At 46.0% G+C, this 17272-nt stretch overlaps 8 non-coding genes across 8 annotated transcripts; all 8 read right to left on the bottom strand.

The window, feature by feature from the left end:
• Positions 1–101: 101 nt before the first annotated feature.
• Positions 102–292, bottom strand: LOC130349575 (U2 spliceosomal RNA). Its single transcript, XR_008886868.1, has one exon. It is a non-coding gene; the product is annotated as a U2 spliceosomal RNA (small nuclear RNA).
• Positions 293–2376: 2084 nt separating this feature from the next.
• On the bottom strand, positions 2377–2567 carry LOC130349574 (U2 spliceosomal RNA). The gene has a single exon (XR_008886867.1). It is a non-coding gene; the product is annotated as a U2 spliceosomal RNA (small nuclear RNA).
• Positions 2568–4661: 2094 nt separating this feature from the next.
• LOC130349565 (U2 spliceosomal RNA) lies at positions 4662–4852 on the bottom strand. The gene has a single exon (XR_008886861.1). It is a non-coding gene; the product is annotated as a U2 spliceosomal RNA (small nuclear RNA).
• A 2090-nt stretch (positions 4853–6942) lies between these two features.
• On the bottom strand, positions 6943–7133 carry LOC130349620 (U2 spliceosomal RNA). The gene has a single exon (XR_008886909.1). It is a non-coding gene; the product is annotated as a U2 spliceosomal RNA (small nuclear RNA).
• A 2090-nt stretch (positions 7134–9223) lies between these two features.
• Positions 9224–9414, bottom strand: LOC130349608 (U2 spliceosomal RNA). Its single transcript, XR_008886898.1, has one exon. It is a non-coding gene; the product is annotated as a U2 spliceosomal RNA (small nuclear RNA).
• Positions 9415–11500: 2086 nt separating this feature from the next.
• On the bottom strand, positions 11501–11691 carry LOC130349596 (U2 spliceosomal RNA). Its single transcript, XR_008886887.1, has one exon. It is a non-coding gene; the product is annotated as a U2 spliceosomal RNA (small nuclear RNA).
• Positions 11692–13777: 2086 nt separating this feature from the next.
• Positions 13778–13968, bottom strand: LOC130349584 (U2 spliceosomal RNA). The gene has a single exon (XR_008886876.1). It is a non-coding gene; the product is annotated as a U2 spliceosomal RNA (small nuclear RNA).
• Positions 13969–16054: 2086 nt separating this feature from the next.
• Positions 16055–16245, bottom strand: LOC130349559 (U2 spliceosomal RNA). The gene has a single exon (XR_008886855.1). It is a non-coding gene; the product is annotated as a U2 spliceosomal RNA (small nuclear RNA).
• Positions 16246–17272: the final 1027 nt, after the last annotated feature.

Here is a 17272-nt window from a genome sequence, read left to right as displayed (position 1 = left end):
TGGCTGCAGCAGCAGCAGCAAGGCCCACAGGGCTGGCTAGCTGGCTAGCCAGCAAGCAGGTAGCAATGAAAGTAGGAATCTTTCTTTTTAACCCTGTAAGGGGGTGGTGCACTGTACCCGAAGATACTGCCATATCGGGTCAATGCATAGGGCGACGGAAGCAAGCTTCGAAATCGGCCCCCGTTCTCAAAAATCCATTTAATATATGGTCCCCAGATAGGGGACGTATCAGATATTAAACTGATAAGAACAGATACTACACTTGATCTTAGCCAAAAGGCCGAGAAGCGATAACCGTGAAAGGGGCGGGCCCAACAAGGTCCCCTTCATGGGCACTATCACTGCTTGCTGTCAGGGAGGCTGCCAGACAATTTTCCATGCACACTCTGGGCTGGGGGGCAGTCAACCACCAGTACACACAGCAGAACCTAAACCCATACCATTATTGCTAAGCAGCAAGACAGGGGCCCATTGCACTCCCACGGGGCCTTTTTAAATGCAATCCATAACCCGGATTTGCCAGGAACCCTTCTTACTCCTCCTACTTGCATGTGACACTGGGCTTAGGATCTGCATAGGAAACACACATACAAGCACACACCTACCTTTGTTGCCTGCAGATGCCTCCTTGGCTGTCCCCAAACGGTATCAAACCAACACCCACGGGAAGCTGTAAGCATAGAGGACATGCCTGCACCCCATTGGACTTACCTGTGTGGGTTAAATCCGGGTTATTTGACAACCTATGGCGGTGATGGTTCTGCTCAGGCAGAGCAGTGCTGATGCTCCTCATAAAGCTGTCGCTGCTGTGAAGGTTCTAGGTGACATCACAAATCCCTATGGTTACATACACAACAAAGCTGGGTTGTTGTTGTTTACACTCTGCAAGGCCTGTGGAAGTGAGTGACATCATAGCACTGTAGTTCTGAGGGTTCTAGATGGATGCAACAATCTCCTGTTGCTTCTATGAAGGCCATAATAGACGACATCACCAAACAGCTCCATAGTCACATACACAGCAAAGGAGAGATGTTGTTTACACCTAGTGATGTCAGTGGTATTGAGTGACATCACAGCACAGTGCTAAGGCTCCTGGGCCTGGACACAGCAGCGGCTGCAATATCTCAACGGAGAATACGTTTATATATATGTGTGTGTGTGCGCGTATATATATATATATATATATATATATATATATATATATATTTCTCCGCCGAAATCACTTTTAAACCCATTTCCACCTTTTTTTCCCTTCTCTTCCTCTTACTTTTTTTTCACGTTTTTTTACGTTTTTCTCCTTTTCGCCTCTTTTCTGGGCGTATTATTCTTCTTTTTCTTCTTTTTTTTCGTCTAATGCATACCCCATCAGTGCAGCAATGCTTATTCAATACCGCCAGCAGATGGAGACACTGGGGGATAATTTTCTAAGGATTTATACTGATTTTTCCTGTCTGAATTTGTCGCACAGAAAGTTGCAGGCCAAATATGTGTGACATTTCTGCGACTTTAGCTTCTAGAGCATTTTTACAACATTATACATAGGTGCTGAAAACATAAAAAGCGACTGTTCAGCGACAGACAAGTCGCATCGGCTGAAAGTAGGCCAGAATGTCAGTCCATGTTGGAGCAGGTTTAGATACAGTCTAAAGTATAGATCTCAAAGTCTGTGCACAGAATTTAGCAAGGGCCTCGCACCTTCTGATGCATCAGGTAGGTGCACAATAGCATAGCCTAACCCTCTGTACTTTGGTCTATATTGATGCGGGACATAGACAGCCAGCTGATGACCAATCCATTAGTGCAATGGATGGCTGGAAGCATTTGTCTTTGCCTTTGCAATACCACAGAAGCAATGCATGGTCAATGTACAGCAATGACACACCTGTGTGAACAGCCAGGAGACCCCCCCCATGTTATGTTACATAGTTACATAGTTAGTACGGTCGAAAAAAGACATATGTCCATCAAGTTCAACCAGGGAATTAAGGGGTAGGGGTGTGGCGCGATATTGGGGAAGGGATGAGATTTTATATTTCTTCATAAGCATTAATCTTATTTTGTCAATTAGGAACATTCAGCACCCACCCGCTATCAAGGCAGCTGCCTATCATGTCATGCCCTACCTGCACAGGTGTGCTGGCTACTCAAATGATCCAATTAAGGAGGCCATTTAGTCAGCAGCAGCAGAAGTCCTGTGCCTGGACGCTCCAACAGCGGCCAGACACAAGCAGAAGCAGAAGCAGCAGAAGCAGCAGCAGCACCACCTTTTGTTTTTTGGCTGCAGCAGCAGCAGCAAGGCCCACAGGGCTGGCTAGCTGGCTAGCCAGCAAGCAGGTAGCAATGAAAGTAGGAATCTTTCTTTTTAACCCTGTAAGGGGGTGGTGCACTGTACCCGAAGATACTGCCATATCGGGTCAATGCATAGGGCGACGGAAGCAAGCTTCGAAATCGGCCCCCGTTCTCAAAAATCCATTTAATATATGGTCCCCAGATAGGGGACGTATCAGATATTAAACTGATAAGAACAGATACTACACTTGATCTTAGCCAAAAGGCCGAGAAGCGATAACCGTGAAAGGGGCGGGCCCAACAAGGTCCCCTTCATGGGCACTATCACTGCTTGCTGTCAGGGAGGCTGCCAGACAATTTTCCATGCACACTCTGGGCTGGGGGGCAGTCAACCACCAGTACACACAGCAGAACCTAAACCCATACCATTATTGCTAAGCAGCAAGACAGGGGCCCATTGCACTCCCACGGGGCCTTTTTAAATGCAATCCATAACCCGGATTTGCCAGGAACCCTTCTTACTCCTCCTACTTGCATGTGACACTGGGCTTAGGATCTGCATAGGAAACACACACACAAGCACACACCTACCTTTGTTGCCTGCAGATGCCTCCTTGGCTGTCCCCAAACGGTATCAAACCAACACCCACGGGAAGCTGTAAGCATAGAGGACATGCCTGCACCCCATTGGACTTACCTGTGTGGGTTAAATCCGGGTTATTTGACAACCTATGGCGGTGATGGTTCTGCTCAGGCAGAGCAGTGCTGATGCTCCTCATAAAGCTGTCGCTGCTGTGAAGGTTCTAGGTGACATCACAAATCCCTATGGTTACATACACAACAAAGCTGGGTTGTTGTTGTTTACACTCTGCAAGGCCTGTGGAAGTGAGTGACATCATAGCACTGTAGTTCTGAGGGTTCTAGATGGATGCAACAATCTCCTGTTGCTTCTATGAAGGCCATAATAGACGACATCACCAAACAGCTCCATAGTCACATACACAGCAAAGGAGAGATGTTGTTTACACCTAGTGATGTCAGTGGTATTGAGTGACATCACAGCACAGTGCTAAGGCTCCTGGGCCTGGACACAGCAGCGGCTGCAATATCTCAACGGAGAATACGTTTATATATATGTGTGTGTGTGCGCGTATATATATATATATATATATATATATATATATATATATATATATATATATTTCTCCGCCGAAATCACTTTTAAACCCATTTCCACCTTTTTTTCCCTTCTCTTCCTCTTACTTTTTTTTCACGTTTTTTTACGTTTTTCTCCTTTTCGCCTCTTTTCTGGGCGTATTATTCTTCTTTTTCTTCTTTTTTTTCGTCTAATGCATACCCCATCAGTGCAGCAATGCTTATTCAATACCGCCAGCAGATGGAGACACTGGGGGATAATTTTCTAAGGATTTATACTGATTTTTCCTGTCTGAATTTGTCGCACAGAAAGTTGCAGGCCAAATATGTGTGACATTTCTGCGACTTTAGCTTCTAGAGCATTTTTACAACATTATACATAGGTGCTGAATACATAAAAAGCGACTGTTCAGCGACAGACAAGTCGCATCGGCTGAAAGTAGGCCAGAATGTCAGTCCATGTTGGAGCAGGTTTAGATACAGTCTAAAGTATAGATCTCAAAGTCTGTGCACAGAATTTAGCAAGGGCCTCGCACCTTCTGATGCATCAGGTAGGTGCACAATAGCATAGCCTAACCCTCTGTACTTTGGTCTATATTGATGCGGGACATAGACAGCCAGCTGATGACCAATCCATTAGTGCAATGGATGGCTGGAAGCATTTGTCTTTGCCTTTGCAATACCACAGAAGCAATGCATGGTCAATGTACAGCAATGACACACCTGTGTGAACAGCCAGGAGACCCCCCCCATGTTATGTTACATAGTTACATAGTTAGTACGGTCGAAAAAAGACATATGTCCATCAAGTTCAACCAGGGAATTAAGGGGTAGGGGTGTGGCGCGATATTGGGGAAGGGATGAGATTTTATATTTCTTCATAAGCATTAATCTTATTTTGTCAATTAGGAACATTCAGCACCCACCCGCTATCAAGGCAGCTGCCTATCATGTCATGCCCTACCTGCACAGGTGTGCTGGCTACTCAAATGATCCAATTAAGGAGGCCATTTAGTCAGCAGCAGCAGAAGTCCTGTGCCTGGACGCTCCAACAGCGGCCAGACACAAGCAGAAGCAGAAGCAGCAGAAGCAGCAGCAGCACCACCTTTTGTTTTTTGGCTGCAGCAGCAGCAGCAAGGCCCACAGGGCTGGCTAGCTGGCTAGCCAGCAAGCAGGTAGCAATGAAAGTAGGAATCTTTCTTTTTAACCCTGTAAGGGGGTGGTGCACTGTACCCGAAGATACTGCCATATCGGGTCAATGCATAGGGCGACGGAAGCAAGCTTCGAAATCGGCCCCCGTTCTCAAAAATCCATTTAATATATGGTCCCCAGATAGGGGACGTATCAGATATTAAACTGATAAGAACAGATACTACACTTGATCTTAGCCAAAAGGCCGAGAAGCGATAACCGTGAAAGGGGCGGGCCCAACAAGGTCCCCTTCATGGGCACTATCACTGCTTGCTGTCAGGGAGGCTGCCAGACAATTTTCCATGCACACTCTGGGCTGGGGGGCAGTCAACCACCAGTACACACAGCAGAACCTAAACCCATACCATTATTGCTAAGCAGCAAGACAGGGGCCCATTGCACTCCCACGGGGCCTTTTTAAATGCAATCCATAACCCGGATTTGCCAGGAACCCTTCTTACTCCTCCTACTTGCATGTGACACTGGGCTTAGGATCTGCATAGGAAACACACACACAAGCACACACCTACCTTTGTTGCCTGCAGATGCCTCCTTGGCTGTCCCCAAACGGTATCAAACCAACACCCACGGGAAGCTGTAAGCATAGAGGACATGCCTGCACCCCATTGGACTTACCTGTGTGGGTTAAATCCGGGTTATTTGACAACCTATGGCGGTGATGGTTCTGCTCAGGCAGAGCAGTGCTGATGCTCCTCATAAAGCTGTCGCTGCTGTGAAGGTTCTAGGTGACATCACAAATCCCTATGGTTACATACACAACAAAGCTGGGTTGTTGTTGTTTACACTCTGCAAGGCCTGTGGAAGTGAGTGACATCATAGCACTGTAGTTCTGAGGGTTCTAGATGGATGCAACAATCTCCTGTTGCTTCTATGAAGGCCATAATAGACGACATCACCAAACAGCTCCATAGTCACATACACAGCAAAGGAGAGATGTTGTTTACACCTAGTGATGTCAGTGGTATTGAGTGACATCACAGCACAGTGCTAAGGCTCCTGGGCCTGGACACAGCAGCGGCTGCAATATCTCAACGGAGAATACGTTTATATATATGTGTGTGTGTGCGCGTATATATATATATATATATATATATATATATATATATATATATATATTTCTCCGCCGAAATCACTTTTAAACCCATTTCCACCTTTTTTTCCCTTCTCTTCCTCTTACTTTTTTTTCACGTTTTTTTACGTTTTTCTCCTTTTCGCCTCTTTTCTGGGCGTATTATTCTTCTTTTTCTTCTTTTTTTTCGTCTAATGCATACCCCATCAGTGCAGCAATGCTTATTCAATACCGCCAGCAGATGGAGACACTGGGGGATAATTTTCTAAGGATTTATACTGATTTTTCCTGTCTGAATTTGTCGCACAGAAAGTTGCAGGCCAAATATGTGTGACATTTCTGCGACTTTAGCTTCTAGAGCATTTTTACAACATTATACATAGGTGCTGAATACATAAAAAGCGACTGTTCAGCGACAGACAAGTCGCATCGGCTGAAAGTAGGCCAGAATGTCAGTCCATGTTGGAGCAGGTTTAGATACAGTCTAAAGTATAGATCTCAAAGTCTGTGCACAGAATTTAGCAAGGGCCTCGCACCTTCTGATGCATCAGGTAGGTGCACAATAGCATAGCCTAACCCTCTGTACTTTGGTCTATATTGATGCGGGACATAGACAGCCAGCTGATGACCAATCCATTAGTGCAATGGATGGCTGGAAGCATTTGTCTTTGCCTTTGCAATACCACAGAAGCAATGCATGGTCAATGTACAGCAATGACACACCTGTGTGAACAGCCAGGAGACCCCCCCCATGTTATGTTACATAGTTACATAGTTAGTACGGTCGAAAAAAGACATATGTCCATCAAGTTCAACCAGGGAATTAAGGGGTAGGGGTGTGGCGCGATATTGGGGAAGGGATGAGATTTTATATTTCTTCATAAGCATTAATCTTATTTTGTCAATTAGGAACATTCAGCACCCACCCGCTATCAAGGCAGCTGCCTATCATGTCATGCCCTACCTGCACAGGTGTGCTGGCTACTCAAATGATCCAATTAAGGAGGCCATTTAGTCAGCAGCAGCAGAAGTCCTGTGCCTGGACGCTCCAACAGCGGCCAGACACAAGCAGAAGCAGAAGCAGCAGAAGCAGCAGCAGCACCACCTTTTGTTTTTTGGCTGCAGCAGCAGCAGCAAGGCCCACAGGGCTGGCTAGCTGGCTAGCCAGCAAGCAGGTAGCAATGAAAGTAGGAATCTTTCTTTTTAACCCTGTAAGGGGGTGGTGCACTGTACCCGAAGATACTGCCATATCGGGTCAATGCATAGGGCGACGGAAGCAAGCTTCGAAATCGGCCCCCGTTCTCAAAAATCCATTTAATATATGGTCCCCAGATAGGGGACGTATCAGATATTAAACTGATAAGAACAGATACTACACTTGATCTTAGCCAAAAGGCCGAGAAGCGATAACCGTGAAAGGGGCGGGCCCAACAAGGTCCCCTTCATGGGCACTATCACTGCTTGCTGTCAGGGAGGCTGCCAGACAATTTTCCATGCACACTCTGGGCTGGGGGGCAGTCAACCACCAGTACACACAGCAGAACCTAAACCCATACCATTATTGCTAAGCAGCAAGACAGGGGCCCATTGCACTCCCACGGGGCCTTTTTAAATGCAATCCATAACCCGGATTTGCCAGGAACCCTTCTTACTCCTCCTACTTGCATGTGACACTGGGCTTAGGATCTGCATAGGAAACACACACACAAGCACACACCTACCTTTGTTGCCTGCAGATGCCTCCTTGGCTGTCCCCAAACGGTATCAAACCAACACCCACGGGAAGCTGTAAGCATAGAGGACATGCCTGCACCCCATTGGACTTACCTGTGTGGGTTAAATCCGGGTTATTTGACAACCTATGGCGGTGATGGTTCTGCTCAGGCAGAGCAGTGCTGATGCTCCTCATAAAGCTGTCGCTGCTGTGAAGGTTCTAGGTGACATCACAAATCCCTATGGTTACATACACAACAAAGCTGGGTTGTTGTTGTTTACACTCTGCAAGGCCTGTGGAAGTGAGTGACATCATAGCACTGTAGTTCTGAGGGTTCTAGATGGATGCAACAATCTCCTGTTGCTTCTATGAAGGCCATAATAGACGACATCACCAAACAGCTCCATAGTCACATACACAGCAAAGGAGAGATGTTGTTTACACCTAGTGATGTCAGTGGTATTGAGTGACATCACAGCACAGTGCTAAGGCTCCTGGGCCTGGACACAGCAGCGGCTGCAATATCTCAACGGAGAATACGTTTATATATATGTGTGTGTGTGCGCGTATATATATATATATATATATATATATATATATATATATATATATATTTCTCCGCCGAAATCACTTTTAAACCCATTTCCACCTTTTTTTCCCTTCTCTTCCTCTTACTTTTTTTTCACGTTTTTTTACGTTTTTCTCCTTTTCGCCTCTTTTCTGGGCGTATTATTCTTCTTTTTCTTCTTTTTTTTCGTCTAATGCATACCCCATCAGTGCAGCAATGCTTATTCAATACCGCCAGCAGATGGAGACACTGGGGGATAATTTTCTAAGGATTTATACTGATTTTTCCTGTCTGAATTTGTCGCACAGAAAGTTGCAGGCCAAATATGTGTGACATTTCTGCGACTTTAGCTTCTAGAGCATTTTTACAACATTATACATAGGTGCTGAATACATAAAAAGCGACTGTTCAGCGACAGACAAGTCGCATCGGCTGAAAGTAGGCCAGAATGTCAGTCCATGTTGGAGCAGGTTTAGATACAGTCTAAAGTATAGATCTCAAAGTCTGTGCACAGAATTTAGCAAGGGCCTCGCACCTTCTGATGCATCAGGTAGGTGCACAATAGCATAGCCTAACCCTCTGTACTTTGGTCTATATTGATGCGGGACATAGACAGCCAGCTGATGACCAATCCATTAGTGCAATGGATGGCTGGAAGCATTTGTCTTTGCCTTTGCAATACCACAGAAGCAATGCATGGTCAATGTACAGCAATGACACACCTGTGTGAACAGCCAGGAGACCCCCCCCATGTTATGTTACATAGTTACATAGTTAGTACGGTCGAAAAAAGACATATGTCCATCAAGTTCAACCAGGGAATTAAGGGGTAGGGGTGTGGCGCGATATTGGGGAAGGGATGAGATTTTATATTTCTTCATAAGCATTAATCTTATTTTGTCAATTAGGAACATTCAGCACCCACCCGCTATCAAGGCAGCTGCCTATCATGTCATGCCCTACCTGCACAGGTGTGCTGGCTACTCAAATGATCCAATTAAGGAGGCCATTTAGTCAGCAGCAGCAGAAGTCCTGTGCCTGGACGCTCCAACAGCGGCCAGACACAAGCAGAAGCAGAAGCAGCAGAAGCAGCAGCAGCACCACCTTTTGTTTTTTGGCTGCAGCAGCAGCAGCAAGGCCCACAGGGCTGGCTAGCTGGCTAGCCAGCAAGCAGGTAGCAATGAAAGTAGGAATCTTTCTTTTTAACCCTGTAAGGGGGTGGTGCACTGTACCCGAAGATACTGCCATATCGGGTCAATGCATAGGGCGACGGAAGCAAGCTTCGAAATCGGCCCCCGTTCTCAAAAATCCATTTAATATATGGTCCCCAGATAGGGGACGTATCAGATATTAAACTGATAAGAACAGATACTACACTTGATCTTAGCCAAAAGGCCGAGAAGCGATAACCGTGAAAGGGGCGGGCCCAACAAGGTCCCCTTCATGGGCACTATCACTGCTTGCTGTCAGGGAGGCTGCCAGACAATTTTCCATGCACACTCTGGGCTGGGGGGCAGTCAACCACCAGTACACACAGCAGAACCTAAACCCATACCATTATTGCTAAGCAGCAAGACAGGGGCCCATTGCACTCCCACGGGGCCTTTTTAAATGCAATCCATAACCCGGATTTGCCAGGAACCCTTCTTACTCCTCCTACTTGCATGTGACACTGGGCTTAGGATCTGCATAGGAAACACACACACAAGCACACACCTACCTTTGTTGCCTGCAGATGCCTCCTTGGCTGTCCCCAAACGGTATCAAACCAACACCCACGGGAAGCTGTAAGCATAGAGGACATGCCTGCACCCCATTGGACTTACCTGTGTGGGTTAAATCCGGGTTATTTGACAACCTATGGCGGTGATGGTTCTGCTCAGGCAGAGCAGTGCTGATGCTCCTCATAAAGCTGTCGCTGCTGTGAAGGTTCTAGGTGACATCACAAATCCCTATGGTTACATACACAACAAAGCTGGGTTGTTGTTGTTTACACTCTGCAAGGCCTGTGGAAGTGAGTGACATCATAGCACTGTAGTTCTGAGGGTTCTAGATGGATGCAACAATCTCCTGTTGCTTCTATGAAGGCCATAATAGACGACATCACCAAACAGCTCCATAGTCACATACACAGCAAAGGAGAGATGTTGTTTACACCTAGTGATGTCAGTGGTATTGAGTGACATCACAGCACAGTGCTAAGGCTCCTGGGCCTGGACACAGCAGCGGCTGCAATATCTCAACGGAGAATACGTTTATATATATGTGTGTGTGTGCGCGTATATATATATATATATATATATATATATATATATATATATATTTCTCCGCCGAAATCACTTTTAAACCCATTTCCACCTTTTTTTCCCTTCTCTTCCTCTTACTTTTTTTTCACGTTTTTTTACGTTTTTCTCCTTTTCGCCTCTTTTCTGGGCGTATTATTCTTCTTTTTCTTCTTTTTTTTCGTCTAATGCATACCCCATCAGTGCAGCAATGCTTATTCAATACCGCCAGCAGATGGAGACACTGGGGGATAATTTTCTAAGGATTTATACTGATTTTTCCTGTCTGAATTTGTCGCACAGAAAGTTGCAGGCCAAATATGTGTGACATTTCTGCGACTTTAGCTTCTAGAGCATTTTTACAACATTATACATAGGTGCTGAATACATAAAAAGCGACTGTTCAGCGACAGACAAGTCGCATCGGCTGAAAGTAGGCCAGAATGTCAGTCCATGTTGGAGCAGGTTTAGATACAGTCTAAAGTATAGATCTCAAAGTCTGTGCACAGAATTTAGCAAGGGCCTCGCACCTTCTGATGCATCAGGTAGGTGCACAATAGCATAGCCTAACCCTCTGTACTTTGGTCTATATTGATGCGGGACATAGACAGCCAGCTGATGACCAATCCATTAGTGCAATGGATGGCTGGAAGCATTTGTCTTTGCCTTTGCAATACCACAGAAGCAATGCATGGTCAATGTACAGCAATGACACACCTGTGTGAACAGCCAGGAGACCCCCCCCATGTTATGTTACATAGTTACATAGTTAGTACGGTCGAAAAAAGACATATGTCCATCAAGTTCAACCAGGGAATTAAGGGGTAGGGGTGTGGCGCGATATTGGGGAAGGGATGAGATTTTATATTTCTTCATAAGCATTAATCTTATTTTGTCAATTAGGAACATTCAGCACCCACCCGCTATCAAGGCAGCTGCCTATCATGTCATGCCCTACCTGCACAGGTGTGCTGGCTACTCAAATGATCCAATTAAGGAGGCCATTTAGTCAGCAGCAGCAGAAGTCCTGTGCCTGGACGCTCCAACAGCGGCCAGACACAAGCAGAAGCAGAAGCAGCAGAAGCAGCAGCAGCACCACCTTTTGTTTTTTGGCTGCAGCAGCAGCAGCAAGGCCCACAGGGCTGGCTAGCTGGCTAGCCAGCAAGCAGGTAGCAATGAAAGTAGGAATCTTTCTTTTTAACCCTGTAAGGGGGTGGTGCACTGTACCCGAAGATACTGCCATATCGGGTCAATGCATAGGGCGACGGAAGCAAGCTTCGAAATCGGCCCCCGTTCTCAAAAATCCATTTAATATATGGTCCCCAGATAGGGGACGTATCAGATATTAAACTGATAAGAACAGATACTACACTTGATCTTAGCCAAAAGGCCGAGAAGCGATAACCGTGAAAGGGGCGGGCCCAACAAGGTCCCCTTCATGGGCACTATCACTGCTTGCTGTCAGGGAGGCTGCCAGACAATTTTCCATGCACACTCTGGGCTGGGGGGCAGTCAACCACCAGTACACACAGCAGAACCTAAACCCATACCATTATTGCTAAGCAGCAAGACAGGGGCCCATTGCACTCCCACGGGGCCTTTTTAAATGCAATCCATAACCCGGATTTGCCAGGAACCCTTCTTACTCCTCCTACTTGCATGTGACACTGGGCTTAGGATCTGCATAGGAAACACACACACAAGCACACACCTACCTTTGTTGCCTGCAGATGCCTCCTTGGCTGTCCCCAAACGGTATCAAACCAACACCCACGGGAAGCTGTAAGCATAGAGGACATGCCTGCACCCCATTGGACTTACCTGTGTGGGTTAAATCCGGGTTATTTGACAACCTATGGCGGTGATGGTTCTGCTCAGGCAGAGCAGTGCTGATGCTCCTCATAAAGCTGTCGCTGCTGTGAAGGTTCTAGGTGACATCACAAATCCCTATGGTTACATACACAACAAAGCTGGGTTGTTGTTGTTTACACTCTGCAAGGCCTGTGGAAGTGAGTGACATCATAGCACTGTAGTTCTGAGGGTTCTAGATGGATGCAACAATCTCCTGTTGCTTCTATGAAGGCCATAATAGACGACATCACCAAACAGCTCCATAGTCACATACACAGCAAAGGAGAGATGTTGTTTACACCTAGTGATGTCAGTGGTATTGAGTGACATCACAGCACAGTGCTAAGGCTCCTGGGCCTGGACACAGCAGCGGCTGCAATATCTCAACGGAGAATACGTTTATATATATGTGTGTGTGTGCGCGTATATATATATATATATATATATATATATATATATATATATATTTCTCCGCCGAAATCACTTTTAAACCCATTTCCACCTTTTTTTCCCTTCTCTTCCTCTTACTTTTTTTTCACGTTTTTTTACGTTTTTCTCCTTTTCGCCTCTTTTCTGGGCATATTATTCTTCTTTTTCTTCTTTTTTTTCGTCTAATGCATACCCCATCAGTGCAGCAATGCTTATTCAATACCGCCAGCAGATGGAGACACTGGGGGATAATTTTCTAAGGATTTATACTGATTTTTCCTGTCTGAATTTGTCGCACAGAAAGTTGCAGGCCAAATATGTGTGACATTTCTGCGACTTTAGCTTCTAGAGCATTTTTACAACATTATACATAGGTGCTGAATACATAAAAAGCGACTGTTCAGCGACAGACAAGTCGCATCGGCTGAAAGTAGGCCAGAATGTCAGTCCATGTTGGAGCAGGTTTAGATACAGTCTAAAGTATAGATCTCAAAGTCTGTGCACAGAATTTAGCAAGGGCCTCGCACCTTCTGATGCATCAGGTAGGTGCACAATAGCATAGCCTAACCCTCTGTACTTTGGTCTATATTGATGCGGGACATAGACAGCCAGCTGATGACCAATCCATTAGTGCAATGGATGGCTGGAAGCATTTGTCTTTGCCTTTGCAATACCACAGAAGCAATGCATGGTCAATGTACAGCAATGACACACCTGTGTGAACAGCCAGGAGACCCCCCCCATGTTATGTTACATAGTTACATAGTTAGTACGGTCGAAAAAAGACATATGTCCATCAAGTTCAACCAGGGAATTAAGGGGTAGGGGTGTGGCGCGATATTGGGGAAGGGATGAGATTTTATATTTCTTCATAAGCATTAATCTTATTTTGTCAATTAGGAACATTCAGCACCCACCCGCTATCAAGGCAGCTGCCTATCATGTCATGCCCTACCTGCACAGGTGTGCTGGCTACTCAAATGATCCAATTAAGGAGGCCATTTAGTCAGCAGCAGCAGAAGTCCTGTGCCTGGACGCTCCAACAGCGGCCAGACACAAGCAGAAGCAGAAGCAGCAGAAGCAGCAGCAGCACCACCTTTTGTTTTTTGGCTGCAGCAGCAGCAGCAAGGCCCACAGGGCTGGCTAGCTGGCTAGCCAGCAAGCAGGTAGCAATGAAAGTAGGAATCTTTCTTTTTAACCCTGTAAGGGGGTGGTGCACTGTACCCGAAGATACTGCCATATCGGGTCAATGCATAGGGCGACGGAAGCAAGCTTCGAAATCGGCCCCCGTTCTCAAAAATCCATTTAATATATGGTCCCCAGATAGGGGACGTATCAGATATTAAACTGATAAGAACAGATACTACACTTGATCTTAGCCAAAAGGCCGAGAAGCGATAACCGTGAAAGGGGCGGGCCCAACAAGGTCCCCTTCATGGGCACTATCACTGCTTGCTGTCAGGGAGGCTGCCAGACAATTTTCCATGCACACTCTGGGCTGGGGGGCAGTCAACCACCAGTACACACAGCAGAACCTAAACCCATACCATTATTGCTAAGCAGCAAGACAGGGGCCCATTGCACTCCCACGGGGCCTTTTTAAATGCAATCCATAACCCGGATTTGCCAGGAACCCTTCTTACTCCTCCTACTTGCATGTGACACTGGGCTTAGGATCTGCATAGGAAACACACACACAAGCACACACCTACCTTTGTTGCCTGCAGATGCCTCCTTGGCTGTCCCCAAACGGTATCAAACCAACACCCACGGGAAGCTGTAAGCATAGAGGACATGCCTGCACCCCATTGGACTTACCTGTGTGGGTTAAATCCGGGTTATTTGACAACCTATGGCGGTGATGGTTCTGCTCAGGCAGAGCAGTGCTGATGCTCCTCATAAAGCTGTCGCTGCTGTGAAGGTTCTAGGTGACATCACAAATCCCTATGGTTACATACACAACAAAGCTGGGTTGTTGTTGTTTACACTCTGCAAGGCCTGTGGAAGTGAGTGACATCATAGCACTGTAGTTCTGAGGGTTCTAGATGGATGCAACAATCTCCTGTTGCTTCTATGAAGGCCATAATAGACGACATCACCAAACAGCTCCATAGTCACATACACAGCAAAGGAGAGATGTTGTTTACACCTAGTGATGTCAGTGGTATTGAGTGACATCACAGCACAGTGCTAAGGCTCCTGGGCCTGGACACAGCAGCGGCTGCAATATCTCAACGGAGAATACGTTTATATATATGTGTGTGTGTGCGCGTATATATATATATATATATATATATATATATATATATATATATTTCTCCGCCGAAATCACTTTTAAACCCATTTCCACCTTTTTTTCCCTTCTCTTCCTCTTACTTTTTTTTCACGTTTTTTTACGTTTTTCTCCTTTTCGCCTCTTTTCTGGGCGTATTATTCTTCTTTTTCTTCTTTTTTTTCGTCTAATGCATACCCCATCAGTGCAGCAATGCTTATTCAATACCGCCAGCAGATGGAGACACTGGGGGATAATTTTCTAAGGATTTATACTGATTTTTCCTGTCTGAATTTGTCGCACAGAAAGTTGCAGGCCAAATATGTGTGACATTTCTGCGACTTTAGCTTCTAGAGCATTTTTACAACATTATACATAGGTGCTGAATACATAAAAAGCGACTGTTCAGCGACAGACAAGTCGCATCGGCTGAAAGTAGGCCAGAATGTCAGTCCATGTTGGAGCAGGTTTAGATACAGTCTAAAGTATAGATCTCAAAGTCTGTGCACAGAATTTAGCAAGGGCCTCGCACCTTCTGATGCATCAGGTAGGTGCACAATAGCATAGCCTAACCCTCTGTACTTTGGTCTATATTGATGCGGGACATAGACAGCCAGCTGATGACCAATCCATTAGTGCAATGGATGGCTGGAAGCATTTGTCTTTGCCTTTGCAATACCACAGAAGCAATGCATGGTCAATGTACAGCAATGACACACCTGTGTGAACAGCCAGGAGACCCCCCCCATGTTATGTTACATAGTTACATAGTTAGTACGGTCGAAAAAAGACATATGTCCATCAAGTTCAACCAGGGAATTAAGGGGTAGGGGTGTGGCGCGATATTGGGGAAGGGATGAGATTTTATATTTCTTCATAAGCATTAATCTTATTTTGTCAATTAGGAACATTCAGCACCCACCCGCTATCAAGGCAGCTGCCTATCATGTCATGCCCTACCTGCACAGGTGTGCTGGCTACTCAAATGATCCAATTAAGGAGGCCATTTAGTCAGCAGCAGCAGAAGTCCTGTGCCTGGACGCTCCAACAGCGGCCAGACACAAGCAGAAGCAGAAGCAGCAGAAGCAGCAGCAGCACCACCTTTTGTTTTTTGGCTGCAGCAGCAGCAGCAAGGCCCACAGGGCTGGCTAGCTGGCTAGCCAGCAAGCAGGTAGCAATGAAAGTAGGAATCTTTCTTTTTAACCCTGTAAGGGGGTGGTGCACTGTACCCGAAGATACTGCCATATCGGGTCAATGCATAGGGCGACGGAAGCAAGCTTCGAAATCGGCCCCCGTTCTCAAAAATCCATTTAATATATGGTCCCCAGATAGGGGACGTATCAGATATTAAACTGATAAGAACAGATACTACACTTGATCTTAGCCAAAAGGCCGAGAAGCGATAACCGTGAAAGGGGCGGGCCCAACAAGGTCCCCTTCATGGGCACTATCACTGCTTGCTGTCAGGGAGGCTGCCAGACAATTTTCCATGCACACTCTGGGCTGGGGGGCAGTCAACCACCAGTACACACAGCAGAACCTAAACCCATACCATTATTGCTAAGCAGCAAGACAGGGGCCCATTGCACTCCCACGGGGCCTTTTTAAATGCAATCCATAACCCGGATTTGCCAGGAACCCTTCTTACTCCTCCTACTTGCATGTGACACTGGGCTTAGGATCTGCATAGGAAACACACACACAAGCACACACCTACCTTTGTTGCCTGCAGATGCCTCCTTGGCTGTCCCCAAACGGTATCAAACCAACACCCACGGGAAGCTGTAAGCATAGAGGACATGCCTGCACCCCATTGGACTTACCTGTGTGGGTTAAATCCGGGTTATTTGACAACCTATGGCGGTGATGGTTCTGCTCAGGCAGAGCAGTGCTGATGCTCCTCATAAAGCTGTCGCTGCTGTGAAGGTTCTAGGTGACATCACAAATCCCTATGGTTACATACACAACAAAGCTGGGTTGTTGTTGTTTACACTCTGCAAGGCCTGTGGAAGTGAGTGACATCATAGCACTGTAGTTCTGAGGGTTCTAGATGGATGCAACAATCTCCTGTTGCTTCTATGAAGGCCATAATAGACGACATCACCAAACAGCTCCATAGTCACATACACAGCAAAGGAGAGATGTTGTTTACACCTAGTGATGTCAGTGGTATTGAGTGACATCACAGCACAGTGCTAAGGCTCCTGGGCCTGGACACAGCAGCGGCTGCAATATCTCAACGGAGAATACGTTTATATATATGTGTGTGTGTGCGCGTATATATATATATATATATATATATATATATATATATATATTTCTCCGCCGAAATCACTTTTAAACCCATTTCCACCTTTTTTTCCCTTCTCTTCCTCTTACTTTTTTTTCACGTTTTTTTACGTTTTTCTCCTTTTCGCCTCTTTTCTGGGCG

The sequence above is a fragment of the Hyla sarda genome, unplaced genomic scaffold, assembly GCF_029499605.1.
Source record: "Hyla sarda isolate aHylSar1 unplaced genomic scaffold, aHylSar1.hap1 scaffold_919, whole genome shotgun sequence".
NCBI lineage: Eukaryota > Metazoa > Chordata > Amphibia > Anura > Hylidae > Hyla > Hyla sarda.
This window is presented reverse-complemented; position numbering and strand designations above follow the sequence as displayed.